The sequence below is a fragment of the Notamacropus eugenii genome, chromosome 1, assembly GCF_028372415.1.
Source record: "Notamacropus eugenii isolate mMacEug1 chromosome 1, mMacEug1.pri_v2, whole genome shotgun sequence".
NCBI classification, from domain to species: domain Eukaryota; kingdom Metazoa; phylum Chordata; class Mammalia; order Diprotodontia; family Macropodidae; genus Notamacropus; species Notamacropus eugenii.
Window position 1 is genome coordinate 608,620,939 of NC_092872.1, and position 13,933 is coordinate 608,634,871.

A 13,933-nucleotide genomic window follows, 5' to 3' on the forward strand; every position below is an offset into this window, starting at 1 on the left:
ATTGTGAAAGAAATTCACATTCCAAAGAAACACCTATGTTAACTTTACCATATAGTACTGTGCATGCACTTTTTCTCTTTCTGTTTCTGCTCCTCAGCTTGGTCCTCTTCAGTCTACCCCAATATTCCCCACCCCACCAAAAAAAACTTAAAAAAAAACATGCTCCGAATGAAAGCAGAAGAACAGATGTGTAGAGTGACCACTACCACTGATGCAACCAGCGTCATGAGAGGAGACTCACCTGTGTGTCCCATGTCTGTGTTCTAGCTGTCCATACTCAGGGATGTCTATCCCCAGCTCCCATGTGTTGCCTATCCTCTTCTCTCTGTATCTGGTCCTACGTGTCTGCCCCAGTGTGGTCTTCCTCTTGATTTTGGCCAGGCCACCACATGGCTGGTCCCAGCCCTTGCGTTCCTTCTATTCTTGCTTCTCTGTCACTGGCCCACATTTGTCCTTGAACTATATTGTCCGCTACAATCCAGTGACCCTCTTCTCCCTTCCCTTCCCTATGTTCATGGGCAAATTTACATTATGTAAAAATCATGTAGAGGTCTGCAGAACAGTCCACTTACATAAAGTGAGAACTGTCTGTACAAGGTTTTTTTCTAATATCCAAGGCAAATGTCATAGTGGCTCTAGTGATGAAACAGTAGATTGCATCTTTAACAAGTATGAAAAGTGTTTCCTGTGACTGGAGATAGACACAAAATAATTTTCTCTTGAATTAATCTTTTTATTCTATCCTCATCATAAGTATAAGGCATACTGGCAATGCATGAACAAAATCAAGGAGCTTTACTCCCAAACACTCAGCTTTATTGATGCTTTTTGATAGGAATCTTCTATTGTACCAAAATTTTTTTTAAGCCAACTACCACATCACTGCGTATCAATATATGCGGCATTCTGAAACTGTAATCTTCTAAGTTTCCAGTGAAAGGAAAACAGTTTTCTTATCTCTTCTCTGAGGTCAAGCTTGATCATTAGTCATTGTTTATATTGTTTTCTCAATTAAACTTGCTACTCTTCCCTCCCATTTTCTGATTTCTCTTAAAAAGAAAAAAAACCCACAGGTTTTTTGACTAAGGAACTTTTCTGGTAGAAGATTCAAAGATAAGTGTCAGTCAAAAAAGCATTTATTAAGTGCTTACTGTGTTCCAGGCACTATGCTAAGCTTTGGAACAACTATATTAATAGAAAGTTTTCTCTGAAATCTACCTTACTATCATTCTAAATCTTTAGTTCCAGGGCCTTTTTCTAATTACAAAATGTATAGGTAGTTAAAAATAAAATGTTACAAACAGTTTAATCATACCATTGTTGATAAATTTGATGTAAAATAACTTATTCATAAAGCTGATTATAATACATTCATTTTCAAAATTAATTTTAATACTCTTGTTTTTCAAAACTTGTTGAAATACTCTTGTTTTTCTTGTTTTTGCATAGCAAAAAAAACAGTATACTTCTTACCAATGGGTTCCCTTTTTTTGAAATTGGCTATGCAAATAAGACATCAATCTCTTTCATTACCTTATTCCTCTACTTCCTTCCCAAATGACTAACACTACACACACACACACACACACACACACACACACACACACACACACACATATACATATACATATACATATACATATACATATACATATACATATATATATGTATATATATATATACACACACATATACATACAGCATCTTGGAGTTAACCTACCAAGATACAAATAGGAGTTGTATATAGAAATCTACATACAAATAGTTAATTTTAAATAATTGGAAAGATATTCATTGTTAATAGATAGGATGCATCAATAGAATAACATTGTTGATATGCCCCAGATCTGTAGCTTTAGCTATATATTATAATAGAGTTCTTTTGTAATTTTAGACAAAAATAACGATATATTGCATTTCAAGAAACACAGTGGTCAAGAATTTCAAGAGAAAAATCATGAAAAAATAGGAGTAATGTAATCCTGGCAATAACAGATCTTAAACTATAATAAAAATTAATTTTTATAATTTAATTCTGTTTCAAAAATAGAAAAAGAAGTAAATGGAACAGAATAACTAAATCAGACCTATCAGCCTTGAACACAAACTATATGGGAAGAAGATCGAAGAAGGACTACTTAGAGTGGATGGGATAATGTTAATAGAAGATGGGAGAGAAGATAGAACCTGTCGCATCTTTGCCAAAGAAAATACTCTTTGAACTGGAAAGAACTGGTTAGGAATGAATTATAGGAAGTTGAAACCTAAGGTAGTTAGGAGGTAATTGGAGCATACCATGGTACCCCTGATGATTTTAGGTTATCCTTCTCATTTTCTTTTTTAAATAATTGAATGAGCATTTATTGGGCAGTCTAGAAATCACTTTACCTGAAGGAGCTAGTACAATGATAGGGTAGACAAAGCATATAGAGAAGGCAGAGGTAGAAATCAGAGGGTGGGAGGAAAGCATAGGTTGCAAATGTCTAGGAAGTGGTGTTTTGGCCTGTTTCCAGGTATTATAAGGTAAAAGCACACCTGTCAAAGTCCAGGGCCTCAGAGAAAAAGTCAAGATGACTCTGCCTTCAGGATGACTTTTTTCCCCTTTAAAATTTTTTAAATTATTTTAACATTCTTTTCTTTTTGAATTTTGAGTCCCAGATTCTCTCTCCCTTCCACCTCGCTGCCACTCACTGAGAAAGCAAACAATATGATTTCAGTTATGCATATGAAATCATGTAAAACATTTCCACTTCAGCCATATTGCAAAAATAGAGAAAATTATACTTCATTTATACTTGAAGTTTATCAGTTCTCTCTCACGGTAAATGACAGGTTTTTTTCATCATGAATTCTTTAGAATTGTCTTAGATCACTGTAATGATTAGAATAGTCAAGTCTTTCATTGTGGATCTTCATTGCAACATTTCTGTTATTATGCACAATGATCTCCCAGTTCTTCTCACACTACTTTTGAGTTCATGTAGGTCTTGACATATTTTTTTCTGAAACTGTCCCCCTCATCATTTCTTATAGCACAATCATATTCCACAATGATGTGCCACAACTTTTTTTACCCATTCCTCAGTTGATGAGGATCCCCTCAATTTCCATTCTTTGCTACCAAAAAAAAATGTATGTGTAGATCCTTTTCCTTTTTCTTTGATCTATTTGGGGTAACAGATCTTGTAGTGGTGTTGCTGGATTGATCGAAGGATAAGTACAATTTTATAACCCTTTGGGCTTAGTTTCAGTTTGTTTTCCAAAATGGTTGGCCCAATTCACTATTCCACCAACAATATATTTATATTTCCTCATCTCTTCTAGCATTTGTTGTTTCTTATACATATGAGGTGGTACTTTATAGTTGTTTTAATTTGCTTTTCTCTGATCATTAGTGATTTAGAGCACTTTATATCCTTCGGCCATTTATCAGTTGGGGATGGCTTTTACTTTTATAAATTTGACTCAATTATCTACATATTTGAAAAATTAGGACTTTATCAGAGAAACTTGCTCTAAAATTTTTTGATGTTACTTTATTGTCTGTGGTACCTTTTAGCTAACTTCAGAATGACTTTTCTTGGCTATATCTCATGGCATGTTTCCTTTAAACTGTTTTTGCCCTCTTCTGCTTCTCTCTTGTTTATGAATTGACATTGCTCATCATTTTTCTTTGTGTGATCTTACAAATGAATCTATATTTTGAACTGGTGGTGCCTTTGGTAAGCAACTCTTTCTGCATCAAAGTTATTTGTTAATTATTTCAATAGATTCAGGAAAAGCTTTTGACAAAATACGACATTAGTTCATAAAAGTCCTAAATAACATAGGCATGCAAGGGATATTTAATATGGTCAAAAGCATGTATTTTAAATGAAGCACTAGCATTATGTGCAGTAGAGAAACACTTAAAGCTTTCTAAGTACATAGAAAAACAAGAATCCCTTCTCTCCCCAAAATTAGGATCATAGAATTAGATCTAGAAAGGACTTTGTCGTATGTCTAGATTAGCTTTTAATTTAACAAATGGTGAACTGAGGCCAAGGAGGCTAAGTGATTTATTCAGTGTCACATCAATAGTATGAAAAAGAGGTAGAATTGGTAACCAAGTCCTTTTTTTCTAAATCTAGGACTTTCCAACGTACCATTATGTTGCTGTTTAAACAAGAAAACAACATTAAATGTATAACCATTAACAAAGAAAAAAATATAACTCTTTGCAGATGATTTGATGTTCTATTTAGAAAACCTACAGAATCCACAAAGAAGAGATTGAGACTAGTAATGGCTACAGCAATGTCACAAGGTGTGAAATCCGTAAAATTAGAATAGATATAATACCAACAGAATGTGGTGAGAATAAGAGAAAGTTCTTTTAAAGCTTCAGATTAACATCACATGTATGGAGGCTAACCCACCAAGAGATTTGCAAGAGTGTGTGTGTGTGTAAACAGGTATACACACACATACAGAATAAAGGGAGATTTACATAATTGGGGAGATATTCACTGTTTGTCATAGGCCTTGCCAATAAAAAAGTGACTTGTAGGACCAAGTCAGAATGGCAAAGTGAAGCCAGCATTTTTGCCAAGATCTACCAGTATATTCCCTGTACAGCAACTTTAAAAATGCCCCAGACTCAATGTTGAGTGCCAAGAAAAAGTCATAGTAAGTCTTTTTTTTTTTTTTTTTAGTGCAGAGCAGCTAAGGAAGGTTGAAAGAGGGATCTCTGGATATTGGACTAGGGGCTGGCTGGGAGAAGATTGCAGTAGAAGCAGCACTAGTTATAGGCTATGGTAGTAGCACCAGTTCGAGCCCTTGGTAAAAGGGCTAAGAGGCCTGAATACCTGTTCCAAAAGAGAACTCCTAGTCCTAACACTAAGAGCAAGAATGGGTGCCTTTTGGAGTTCTGTCCCTCTTCCCAGTTCTGGGTCACAGTTCCAATTTGAGGAGTTCAAAGAGCCAGTCACAAGAGAGCAGGGGGCCTCCCTGATCATGGGCCAGGGCATAGAGCAGAAGGACGGTGGCCAGCCCTCTCCCTGTCACACCACTTTGGAAACTTTGAAAACTTACAGGCCCTCATAGAGTTATGAAAGCAGCAGAAGGATATAAAAGACAGAAGCTCAGGCCAAATATCACCCCAACTCCAGAGGTCAGCAAAGTTCAAAGTCAAGAAATGGGCTGCAAAAATGAGCAAACAGCAAAAAAAGAATCTGATCATGAAAAGCTTCTCTGGTGACAAGGTGACCAAGACAAACTCTGAAGAAGACTGAGGCTTTCGCCTCAAAGAAAAATGCAGATTCAATCTAAGTCCAAAAAAGGAATACTAGATAGTGCTAAAGAAAGAGCTTTTTAAAAGAGCAAAAAAATTATTTTAAAAATCAAATGAGTGGTAGAGGAAAAATTGGGAAAGGAAATGAAAGCTATGAAAGGAAATAATTCCTTAAAAATTAAGATTAGTCATTTGGAAGTTGATTCATGGGACATCCAGTAATAATAAAATGAAATCAAAAGCCTGAGGGGAAAAAAATAAAAGAAAATGTGAATTATCTCATAGGTAAAACAACTGACCTGGAAAATTGATTGAGGAGAGACATTTAAGAATTACTAGTCTATATGAAAATAATGATAAAAAATATAGCTTAGATGCCACATTTAAACAGTTATGAAGGAGAGCCAAGGGACAAAGTAAAAATTGAAAGAATCCATCAGTCATCTCCTGAAAGAAATCTCAAAATGAAAACTCTCAGGAATATTATAGCCGAAAGCCAGAATTTCCCAGGTCAAACAGGAAATACTACTGGCAACCAGAAATAAACATTCCAAATACCATTCAACCACAATTAGAATCACATAAAATTTAAAAGCTACCATGATACAGGAGCAAAAGACTTGGCATGTGATGTTCTAGAAAGCAAAGGAGTTAGAATTACAAGGAAGAGTAATCTTCGAAGTAAAACTGAACTTCAGGGGGAACATGAATATTTAATGAAATTAAATTCCTGATTAAAAATAAGAACTGAAAAGAAAATTTTATATTCAAACATAACACTCAAAAAGTAAACATGAATGGAAAGTCATAAAGAATTTAGGTTATGTTTGCATTCCTATAGGAGAAATGATACATGTAACTTTTTTTTTAAAGGAAGAATATGAAACTATTTATTGATCACTGTTCACTAGTATTTACAATAAACTGAACAATATACAGTTGTATAACATTCCAGTGACTGCAAAATTATTTTTTTGCCTGATTCCCATGGAACCAAGTGACCCAAATACTCAAAAAACTGGTCCTACATTGAAGGGATGGGTTGAGATAAAGAAGAAAAAACATGCCCATCACGAGTGTAGAAGATTACCTAACATGGGTACATCTGCTTCCCCATTTGTGCCAATAGTTAGGAAAACACCTCCCCCATGGCTGCCCTTTGGGCAGAATATGTACATTCTAGCAGATGGGGATGTTACTACAAGATTAAGAGAGGACCCTTTGGTTAGTAAAATAAGACAGGATACCCCTACTTTCTGAAGAAGGAAGTCCAAGTTTTTCTCTTTTTAAAAATCAAGGCCAAAATAGTTCTATTTTGACATTTTAGGTAAATGTTCAAACAACTTCCGGCAGCATTTACCCATGCATGTTTCTAACCTGGGATTGGGCAACATCAAGAATTGAGGTGCTGAAGCCGTGGAGGGGTTGCCGACAACACAGCTACCCTTCCACAAGTTCAGGAATGCTGTGGTCTCATCCAGCCAGGCTTTGAGAAGAGTATCCCTTTTGGAAAAAAAAATGTAGAGCTATCCTTTGCATCCAGAGGATGTTCACCATCACTTTAATAGGGCCCTGACACTGAGCCCTACACTACCATGGAACACTCCAGCAGTGTTGCAAAGTGCCTGCAAAATCATTCTCTTCGGGCGGAGCCAAGATGGCGGAGTAGAAAGACGCACATACACATAGCTCCGAACCCACAACCCATAGAATATCTATAAAAAGGAACTCACGGCGAATTCTGAGCAGCAGAGGCCACAGAACAGTGGAGCGAAAGAGATTTCTGTTCCAGAGGGACCTGCAAACCTCTCGCAAAAGGTCCTTCACACCACGGACTAGGCGCCACAGACTGGGAGCCGAGCACAGCCCTGCCACGGCTACGGCACCGAGAGGAGCAGATCCGAGTGGGCTTCAGGGACGGAATCTCCAGCGGCCGCGCGGGTCCCTCCACCCACAGGTGACGGAGGTCAGTGAGAGGGTCTTTTTGGCTGGTCGAGAGGGGAGTGGGGTGCCCCCATAACTCAGGCCCCCTCAGGAGGCAACAGCGGAGGCGGGAGCAGACCGGGGCTCCCCAAGCAGGCAGGAGCTCGGATCCATTGTTGAAGCTCTCTGCGTAAACCCCCTGAGGGAACTGAGCCCAGTGAGGCAGCCCTGCCCCCACCTGAGCACCTAAACTTAATCTCACACTGAATAGCAGCCCTGGCCCCACCCCAAACCCTGAGGCTGGGAAGCAGCATTTGAATCTCAGACCCTAAGCGCTGGCTGGGAGGATCAGGAGGCAAAGTGGGTGTGAAGAGAATATTCAGAAGTCAAGTCACTGGCTGGGAAAATGCCCAGAAAAGGGAAAAAAACCAAGACTATAGAGGGTTACTTTCTTGGTGAACAGGTTTCTCCTGCCTTCCTTTCTGATGAGGAAGAGATGTGCTCACCATCAGGGAAAGACATGGAAGTCAGGACTTCTGTATCCCAGCCCGCTAAATGGGATCAGACCTGGGAAAAGCTCAAAAAGAGCTCAGAAAATTTTGAAAATTATGTTAGAGAGGTGGAGGAAAAACTGGGAAGAGCAATGAAAGACTTGCAAGCAAAGTATGAACAGCAGGTCAGCACCCTGCTAAAGGAGACCCAAAAAAATGCTAAAGAAAATAACACCCTGAAAAATAGGCTAACTCAGTTGGCAAAGGAGGCTCAAGAAGCCAATGAGGAGAAGAATGCTTTCAAAAGCAGAATTAGCCAAATGGAAGAGGAGATTCAAAAGCTCACTGAAGAAAATAGTTCTTTCAAAATTAGAATGGAACAGATGGAGGCTAATGACTTTATGAGAAACCAAGAAATCACAAAACAAAACCAAAAGAATGAAAAAATGGAAGATAATGTGAAATATCTCATTGGAAAAACAACTGACCTGGAAAATAGATCCAGGAGGGACAATTTAAAAATTATGGGCCTACCTGAAAGCCATGATCAAAAAAAGAGCCTAGACATCATCTTTCATGAAATTATCAAGGAAAACTGCCCTAATATTCTAGAACCAGAGGGTAAAATAAATATTGAAAGAATCCACTGATCACCACCTGAAAAAGATCCAAGAAGAGAAACTCCCAGGAATATTGTGGCCAAATTCCAAAGTTCCCAGGTCAAGGAGAAAATATTGCAAGCAGCTAAAAAGAAACAATTCAAGTATTGTGGAAATACAATCAGGATAACACAAGATCTAGCAGCTTCTACATTAAGGGATCGAAGGGCATGGAATAGGATATTCCAGAAGTCAAAGGAACTAGGACTAAAGCCAAGAATCACCTACCCAGCAAAACTGAGGATAATACTTCAGGGGAAAAATTGGTCTTTCAATGAAATAGAGGACTTTCAAGCATTCTTGATGAAAAGACCAGAGCTGAAAAGAAAATTTGACTTTCAAACACAAGAATGAAGAGAAGCATGAAAAGGTGAACAGCAAAGAGAAGTCATAAGGGACTTACTAAAGTTGAACTGTTTACATTCCTACATGGAAAGACAATATTTGTAGCTCTTGAAACTTTTCAGTATCTGGGTACTGGGTGGGATTACACACACACACACATGCACACGTACATGCACACACACATAGAGACAGAATGCACAGAGTGAATTGAAGAGGATGGGATCATATCTTAAAAAAATGAAATCAAGCAGAGAGAGAGAAATATATTGGGAGGAGAAAGGGAGAAATGGAATGGGGCAAATTATCTCTCATAAAAGAGGCAAGCAAAAGACTTATTAGTGGAAGGATAAAGAGGGGAGGTGAGAGAAAAACATGAAGTTTACTCTCATCACATTCCACTAAAGGAAGGAATAAAATGCACACTCATTTTGGTATGAAAACCTATCTTACAATACAGGAAAGTGGGGGATAAGGGGATAAGCAGGGTGGGGGGGAGGATAGAGGAGAGGGCATGGGGAGGAGAATGCAATTTGAGGTTGACACTCTTGGGGAGGGACAGGATCAAAAGAGAGAATAGAAGCAATGGGGGGCAGGACAGAATGGAGGGAAATACAGTTAGTCTTACACAACACGACTATTATGGAAGTCATTTGCAAAACTACACAGATTTGGCCTATATTGAATTGCTTGCCTTCCAAAGGGAAGGGGTGGGGAGGGAGGGAGGTAAAGAAGTTGGAACTCAAAGTGTTAGGAACAACTGTCGAGTAATGTTCTTGCCACTAGGAAATAAGAAATACAGGTGAAGGAGTATAGAAAGTTATCTGGCCCTACAGGACAAAAGAGAAGATGGAGACAAGGGCAGAGAGGGATGATAGAAGAGAGAGCAGATTGGTCATAGGGGCAATTAGAATGCTTGGTGTTTGGGGGGAGAGGGGACAAAAGGGGAGAAAATTTGGAACCCAAAATTTTGTTAAAATGAATGTTAAAAGTTAAATAAATAAATTAATTAATTAAAAATAACAAAAAAAATCATTCTCTTCTATTCAAAAAGAAGTTAGTGTTTGGAAAAGTGAAGACAGCACGTTTTATGCCACTCAGGAGAAACAGGCTCTTTGGCTCCCCACAGCTGAGCAATAATGGAAAATGGCTGCCGGCAGCAGCCTTTCAAGGTATTTGCCTCTAGGTGTAAAATGTAGCTTCTATTAGTAAGTTGGGTTTCATGTAAATGTCCAAATTCTACATGGACACAACATTGTCTCAGACAGCTAACCTTAGACATAAATGAGGGCTAAACATTTCTTAGGATTCAGAGTAGTGACTGCAGAAGGTATTAATCAGTGTTTATAAAAGTTTTTCTCTATTGTGGAGGAAGCTAATAATTCCATAATATCAAATGTTCTCTTCTGTGATAAATGTTAAGTAAATGCAGAAAGCTTGTATTTATTTGTTCAGTTACCAGTGCTGTTGATGCAAAATAAAAACCAGTCCAAACAAAAAACAAACCAAACAAAAAGCAAAACCTACTTTAAAACCTACTCAACTCAGTTCTCATTAGATGGTGCTCACACTGCTAACAAATTAAAGAATGGAATTGGTATCCAGACTTTAGTGTGTGTGTGTGTGTGTGTGTGTGTGTGTGTGTGTATTTTTTAAAGCAATTTAAATTATTGTGCTTCATCTTCAGGACAGGAGTACCAGGTCAGTCATACCTCATAAAAGGCAATGACTATCTGAGGACATTTCACGTTTGCTGCTTCAGCCAACACCAAGTCAGCCTTATCATAATCTTTCCATTTCATGAGAAACATCAGCTCTCCTCTGCTGTCAGTAGCACCAATGATTCTCTCTGGGTCAGGGCCCCAAGCAAAGCCCCATGGCTTGTCAGCCACCTCATGCTTCTTCTTGGACTTGCTATCATCTGACTCGCTGTCTGACAAAGACTTTCTCTTGACTCCATCTTTTTCTTTACCAGCCTTCTGAGAATTCAGAAATGCTTCAATTAACTCTGGACAATCCAAGTTTTCCTCATGTTCCCATGTGTTGTTGACATCTGTGAAGCCTTTCCATTTTAAGAAATATTCCACTTTCCCATTCACCTCTTGTTGGTCCAATACCTTCTTCACCACAAACTCCTCAGGTTCCGCTTCCTCCACTTTCTTACTCTTGCCTTTCTGTTTCTTTCCCATCTTTTGCAGTGTAGTTTTATTGGAGACCATTTTTTATTGCAGACTTGAAGAGCTTTTATGTCGCAGGCGACAGTCCCTGGAGTTAGGATAAAGGGAGCAGAGGGCAGCTGTGGAGGGCCTGGAGGCCATGCAGGCTCCAGCTGGGCAGGGGTTCCACTGCGCCCATACATGTAACTCTTTAGGAACGTTTACTAGGGAAGTTAGGAATCTGCTTAAGCAGAGGGCATGGGTATAAATCCCTTATGTTAGAATGACCTCAGAAAAAAAAGAATGGAAGGATAAGAAAAAGGACAGAAGGGAAGATGTGGGAAGGGAGAAGAAGAAAGAAGAAAATTCTTAAAGAAAGAGACATGTAAAGAAAAGTTTATTATATAGTTTGGGGTCAGGAATTGCTATTTCCCCTTCATCCTTCTCTTCATCATTTTTCTTCATGTTCTAGATCTTTTGTTTTTCAAAATGAATACTATTATTCTGTCAAACTCCGGAAAGTTTCTCCTTGGTAATTTGTTTGGTATGGCATTAAAAGTGTAATTTAATTTTGGTAGTATTGTCATTTTTATTATACCTGGCTATGAACCTGAATATTTCTCCAGATCTTTAGGTTTTTATTTCTTTCTTTAATATTTTCCTTATTTTTTAAGGAGTAATTGAATCTTTCCAAGTTTTTTGTGTGTTTGAGGTTGATCGACAGGATGCTTTTAATAACCAGATTCATTTGGAAAAAAAAACAAAATGTCTAGATAGAACCTCAAGCGATGTAATCAAACAAACTATGAATGTTAGGGCATAGTATTACCAAATCTGAAACTGTATTATAGAGCAGTAGTCTTCAAAAATTATTTGGTATTCATTTAAAAAAAAAAAAAGATTAGAGAGAGACTAGAAAGGCAAGAACCAGAAATAATACAAAACAGTAAGCGGGTGTTTGATGACCATAATAATATAAATCATTGGGGGATGGTCACCCTTTTTTTTTTTTTACAGCTGATGGGATAACTAGAAAGCATTTTGGCATATATTGGGTTTTGCCCAACATTTTTCACTCTATTTCACAATAAGCTCCAAAATGAATATGCCATCTAATGAGTTCAGATATCTTGCACAACTCTGGCTACAATGTAAATATTTGTTAGCGTGTAGAGATTATTAAAAAATAAATTAGACAGTTTTGACCATGTGAAGTTAAGCTTTTGCAGAAATAAAATAACAAGTTAAAAGAAATAATGTTATGGGAACAAATATTTGAACTCTCACTGAAAAAAGTACAATTTCCATGACATATTGGTAATTGACATAAATATATAAATCCAAAAGTCATTCTCCAATAGGTAAGTGACCAAAAGATATAAACAGGGAATTTAAAAATTAAAAAAAAATTGCGAGTTATAGTCACATGGAAAGCAAGATTCCATTATACCTATGTAACATTGGGCAAGGCACTTTACCTTTCTGGTCTTCAAGTTCCTTTCCTGTAAAATGAGAACTATCTAAATTAATTTAGAACTTGTCTAAACTGTGGATTCCCTTCCAGGAGTGGTCCACATGTTCTGGGTATCTGGTTGGAATTACATATGAAAAGTGACTAAATTGTCCAAATCTCTTGACCCAGAAAGCCCACTACTGAGCTTGTAACTTAAGGAAATCAGAAAAAGAAAAAAAAATCTGTAAAAGATATAGAAATGTTCATAGCACACTCTTTGTGGTAGCAAAAAAACTAGAAATAAAATGAGCATCCTTCAGTTGGAGAATGATTAAAAAGACTACAGTGTAAGAATGTGATGGAATTTGTTGTTCAATAATAAATTCAGAGAAATATGAGAACACTGAACTGATAAAGAGCAAAAAAAGAGAACTACATTCAACTACTATAATAATGTAATTGGAAAAAAATCATTAAAAGAAAATTGAACTCTGACTACTTGAAGAAACTGTGAAGTCCTAGAGAATGGACACAACCCTTCAGCATATAAGCATTTATCAAGTGATTACAGTTTATCTGCCATTGTACTACACATTAGAGATATGAAGGTAAAAATGGAACAACCCTACCCACAGGAAATTTCCTATATATGTCAGAGAAACACAGAGACTGCAAGGTCTTAATTGTTGTGTATCTTTCCAGATAAGAGTCATTGTGTTTTTTTGTTTTATTTTATTGTTTTTCTTTTGTCATGAGGTGGTCCTGAAGTAACTTAAGTAAACACCAAAAGCATCAATAAAATGCGTTGTTAAAAGAGGTAAATGCCATCAAAACAAGTATATATGTATATGTATATATGTGTGTATATATATGTATATATATGTGTGTGTATATATGCAGGGCAGATAAGAATTATTCTTAAATAAATTCCCACATAAATTCTTATAGAATTTACATGTTTGCTTTTTTGGGTATCTTCTAATCCTCTGTGCATTTGGAGGGTAAAAGTAGGATAAGTTTCTATGGATATGGGCTTATTAGCAAGAATAGTAGAAATAGTATTTAAAGCTACTTTAACCAAGACTCCTTGATTATAGTCTAATTAATTTTTCTGATAAGTAAAATCATCTGAATTTCCCAGAGTGAGGCAAAGCTTGACAAAACATGTGAAAATGTTAGCTGATAGAAACTGACCAAATGTTCTTTGTTTAGTTTCTTTTGGAAATATTTGTAGGCAGATATTTCTCATTAAAAAGGAATAGAAGTCCTAAATTTAGTCTGGATAACTTTAAAAAATAAAACATTACTACATTATAGAGGATTTATAGGACTTCCCTTGGCTTTTGCCTGTACATTTTTAAATCAGATATTTAGTGCACTAAAGTTGACTGAGAGGTAGTAGCGACTTAGCATTCAAAGTTAAGATCAGAATCAGTGAATACTAGTTACCTCTTATTGGCTTCAGAGGGAAAGAGATATTTTATGGCATATGTTAAATATAAGGGCTATGTTCTACTAACTGGAGATTTAACATGAGATCATAGATAGAGCTGGTTTTGCAGCCACCAAGAATTCGGTTCACGTCTTTACTGTGACACATATACTGCCCTGGGTACAATACTTAATGTCTCAATGCC

The 13,933-nt window shown here is 37.0% G+C and overlaps 1 protein-coding gene and 1 pseudogene across 14 annotated transcripts in view; one reads left to right on the forward strand and one right to left on the reverse strand.

The window, feature by feature from the left end:
* HMBOX1 (homeobox containing 1) overlaps nt 1-13,933 on the forward strand; it is a 242,499-nt gene that overhangs the window by 150,620 nt on the left and 77,946 nt on the right. The window lies entirely within an intron of this gene.
* LOC140520689 (chromobox protein homolog 3 pseudogene) lies at nt 10,394-11,859 on the reverse strand (annotated as a pseudogene).